The following is a 5,405-nucleotide window of genomic DNA, read 5'->3' as shown; positions in this document are numbered from 1 at the left end:
ACGTAGAGTCCGGACGTGAGAAGACTGAACGGACTGAACTACGGAACCCAGGACGATCCATCCCATCGGATCAGAATTCATAGTTCGGTCGGATCTATGTCTATGGTCCACCAGTCCATGGAGAAACGTGTATTGGCGGGTGGGTTTGCTCCTCCTATCACAGGCTAATGTGGGAGGGCTCGAGCTTGCGCGCTTTTCGAGCTTTCGCCACCTCCGGTTTCTACCCCTTCTCAGTGTTTTCGTTCTCGACGAGTGCGGGTCTTGTGTCTTTCGGTCTGTCGTTTCAGTCGACTCGCAAACAAAATCAGGGTGGTATTCAGAAGCTTCCATGTCGCCTGGGACTCGGCAGACGTTGCAGGATTTATTTTTCTATAACGTTATAAAATTATTGCAACGAGTTTCGACCTAAAAAACTTCGAGTCGCCTTAAAAACATTCCAGCATTGCTTTGGTATTCGTATAACTTGTGGTATGCGAGAAAAATAAGCTAAGGAGAAAATGGCTGGCATATTTTAAATAAGCTAGATGACACATGGAGTATATAATTTTTTTATCTTTCTTTAATGTTATTTATTTAGAGTGTTTTTTTTTTGAGCTATTACATCACTATTCTGCCTTAACATCAAACGAAAGAATCTATTTTTTATAAGAGCTTCACTACTTCAAAAACAGAGTTGGGTTGCCAGCATTTTATTGTAGTGATTCGTACATTATTTTCTTATTATAAGACCTATACGTTACGTTTTTTATTATAATTGTACAATAATAGGTGTAATAGCTCGTAGATTACGAAGAACTATACAAGAAATCCGTATAGCAGCTTAATGATTGTTTACTTTTTACATTTTATGATAAATTACATGTTTTCCTCATTAAACTGTTTTCAATAATGTACTAGCTTATACTTAAAAATATATAATATTTTCGTAATTATAATTGGCAACCGTAACGTCCTAACATAAAAGAACAATTTTTCAATTGACTTATTCCGAGGAAACGTGAAGAAAAAAGCATTTTCATATATCATCAAAATTTACATTTTTTTAGGTAAATGAAACCAACTTTTAAATTCGAAAGAAAACTAATTTTTAAATAAAATGATAAGATGAAAATAACATTCAGCAATATTGTGAATATTAATGTAATTATTGCAACCAAATTATTAACATGATTACTTATTATTGAAATCAACTCTAAAATTAGCAAAAATTTTAAATTTACATATCTCATAAATGTATGGATTAAATCATACATTGGTATAGTTATTTGGAAAATTCTTGTAACCAGCTTCAAGAATATGTAATAAAAAGTAAGGGTTCATGATAAAAAAGACGAAGATGACCTTCACATGACCATGATATAACCTTGCAAGGTCAAACCGATGGTAAAATCATATGCCTATTTTAAGCCAAATAACTTTTGTTTCAATCATTTTTCATAAAATGCAATTTTCTGTAGCTACACTTAAAAGCGGCAGAAGGATTCTTAAACTGCCTAATCCCAGGAATCTTACCCCCCCCCCTCCCCCTCTCTTTCCATTTAACAATCCACATGGTTATTGTAACACGATATAGCATAATGAACATTCTCTTTTTTCTAAAACTACATATTTCAAATGAAAGCAATTTTAAATTATTGTATCTTTAAATACCTTACAAGTACCTTTTCTAAAGAGCATAATAACGCCAAAATATACCAACTTAAGAGTTAAGAAAAAATTGTAGCTGCTTTTCGATAAAGAATAAGTAGATTTGTGTATTATTTATTTATTTAATATGATATATAAGAGAGTAGTGCTTCGACGGTGGTATAAACATTTGTCATCATCTATTTTTACATATACTTGCAGTCGAAACGCTATATACAGTGTCTCTTGATGCAGTATTTTTAAAAAAAGTATAGAAACTCAAAAAAAGAGAAACAATATAACTTTGTACCAGCATAGCTCCTTATAGAATGGAATATAGTCTTTAGCCAAGTATACCAAGATACTCCTTATGTTCATTAAAAATTATTATAAATTTATTAATTTTGGGAAATCAGGATTTGACGTTCATAAAAAAACGGAAAAGTGCATTAAATGAATACTTTATGAATCTACTATTTATTTTTTAAGTAATAATATTACTTTGTCATTTAACGAAAACATGATATAATTATTTAATTAACCCTTAAAGTGCACTAGGGGCCTAAAGTACCCCAAAGAAAATATATGCTTTAATTGTAACTTTTAGGATTTAAAGTTTTGTGTTTGTACCGTAAATTATAAAAACCGATTCATAAGAAACATTATTAATTATTTTCGTAATAGAATACTTGAAAATACAAGTTTTGTAGACATTATAAAAAGTTAGGGTCTTTTAACACTAGATTTACGGACGTTGATTAAACCTATTTTTACCAAAGTGAGATAATTTGAATAATACAAGAAAATTGAAGTTTTATATATAGAAATTAGTTCTACTTTAAATTAAATAAAAGATTTATTATTAAAAAATTTATTGAAAACATTTTTTACATATAAATTATGATTTTGAAATACCTTTGAATGAGTCAAATTGGCTCAGTCCGTAAATCTAGTGTTAAACCCCATGTACGCTTTACGATATAAATAGGAAATGTGCGCTTTAAGGGTTAAATATATAAGTAAAGTTTAATAATCAGCGAAACTCTCTCGTTTCTAAATTGCATTCGAATAAAGCAATTTGCGCATGTGGCGTAATCCAATTCAGTCGCCTTGCTAGTTTTCGTTACGCGAAAGCACCGATAAATCAACCAGTTGCGCTTCACGCGTTATCCCCCAAACACGCCCCTGCGATTTTGCCATATGGCTGTTTTCTCTGTGTTACGTAAATTACGGAATCTTTATAATATATAGGTAGATTTTATAATATGAAATTACCGTAAAAATTATTGCTCGTCATAATCAAACCGATAGGATTACGAATTAATAATACTTTATATTATTAATTTGATTGAAATTTCTAGGTATCTTAAAGTTTTGTTACTTATGGGTAACAGAGCAAATCCAAGGTAAAGGTATAATGTTACTAAATGAATTTCATCAAATCAAAGAAAGAAGCTTCGTAATATAATGTACCAAATGCAAATGGACATGGTATTTTTTTATAATTGATCTTATTCTTAACAGCCTATAAAAAGAATTTAGATTCTACCGTTGGCTGATATATAAGTATTACAGGGTTTTTCTCTAACAGCGGAACATAGGATTATATTATTTAACTATAGCAATGAAGCACTTACTATACATTATTATAATTAATAAAAGCGTAGATAGTTACAATTTAATGGTTATTTTAGTTTAACTGCTTTTATTATTTATTATAAATGTCATTTTACTCAATTAATCTTGGTTACTACGTTTAATATTTAAATTAAGTGGAAAACAGTAATTTGACTATAGTAAAATTTACTATAGTCAAATAACACGAAATCTCCTATGTTCCGCTATTAGAGAAAAACCCTGTATATATAATAGTTCATATATCAGAAAATAATAATTTACGTTAGTAAAATTATGGTTATCCCTATTTTGATAATTTTATTAGTAAAATCCATTGTTGCTACCTGATACTCATAATACAACTTAATTGAATTTATTTTGTAATAAAAATATTACAATTGAGGATTCTGTTTTTAGTAAGAAACCTTATATATGCTGTATTATATTTTACAAGCAAAGTCTGTTTTTTGAGTTAATTATATATTCAACGTTTTCTATATATTAATTACAATAATTATTCATTATATTATTTTTTAGCTTCATATTTATCGGCTTGCTCTAAATGTGACAAATGTATTTTCAATTTAAATTCCCATCCATTTTTCAAATTTGAAATTCACACATTCCATCTGTTCCGTTCCGTTGAATACATACAAGCAGAGCGATACAGGCGATACTAGCGATGTCGCTGAAAAGTTGGATAAATTCAACTTTGTTTCAGTGTCGCTAGCGACAGAATATGTAAGGTAAAAGGGTATACTTTGTCCCACATGACCATTTGTCGCTAGCGACGAGCGACAAGTATCGTACCTTTTTACAGAAAACCCCCCTATATACACTATTGCTCAATAATCTTGCGTCAGGCGAGGGGCAGTGGGGATAAGAGAGGCAAGGGGTTATCTAGGGAATTCTAGTGGACACCGTCAAATTTTTGATCGGCTATCCCTTTGACGCAAAAGAGCTGTCAAAAGCTAAATTAACCTGTATTTTGAAGAAATACAGAAACATAAATATTTTTAAAAAACAAATAAGAAGAAAGAAAGAAAGGATTTTAATAAATATATAAAGAAAAAATATCAGATGAGTATTAGTTAATAGGAAATGTTAAAGTAATTGTTAATTATTAAGAAAATATACTTTGTGGTTTTTTTATTTCTGTTACAGGTTAAATGCTGTTTCTGATGAGCTTAAATTACAGAAAAGAAATATATATAGACCAATAAATAAAAAAGGACTAATTTATGAACCATTTCTGTGTGGACCAGTCATTTCAATAATTATGATGTAATGTTCTAATAGTGAATGTGTAAGCGTTTGGTGTATATACACAAAGAAATTTTATTATAAATTAATAATTATATATAATAATGTGTTGATTCTTATTACTATAAATTAAAGCTAGTTCAATTAAAATATTCTTTTTCTTTCCTCCTTATCTGAATTCTATACATACATAGTAATTACATATTCTCGTAGAATCTATTCTTTAAACTAATTAAATTGTAACTATTTGGAATGTGCAAGTCATAACTATTTGCTTCAATGATATTTATTATTCATTGTAAGAGAAATTGCATAGAGCCTCTGCAAATTTCTTATTAATATGTCACATCCTTCTACATATTATCTTTTATGACATTTATATGCCTCCTTTGCACTATTTTCTTCTAGTCTATAACATATAAAAATAATTTTACAATCATTAATTATTATACGCAGATCTGATGATTCTGCTGATCTCTAATTAATTTTATAAATATTGAAATCATTGATAAACCATTGTCTAGTTAAATTTGAAAAATAGGCATTTGAATGATGTTATTTAAATTTGGTATCTCTTTTGTGAGATATGTTTTCATAGTACTTGGGAAGATAAAGTTCTTTAGAAGGTATGTGTACACTAATGAGTTCATTTTGCTTTCAGCTTCGAATAGTTTTTCAACTACGTGTTTGGATATACATTTTGAATATAGAATATATTTATTTTGTTACTCCTATTATAATGTTGACAGAATTGGTAGTAAGATATATCAATCATCTGAAAATAATAGAATATATATATGGCGACTAGATAAATTAAGGATTTAAGACAGATAATTCTCAACAACAAATAGGAGTAACAAAATAAGTATTGTATATTAGGAATGGATATCCAAATATGT

This window comes from Prorops nasuta, unplaced genomic scaffold (genome assembly GCF_024137725.1).
Source record: "Prorops nasuta isolate Cenicafe-Biocafe unplaced genomic scaffold, Cenicafe_Pnas_1.2 PNAS00038, whole genome shotgun sequence".
Classification (NCBI taxonomy): Eukaryota; Metazoa; Arthropoda; class Insecta; order Hymenoptera; family Bethylidae; genus Prorops; species Prorops nasuta.
The sequence above is the reverse complement of the archived record's forward strand: the minus strand, read 5'-3'. Positions refer to the sequence as shown.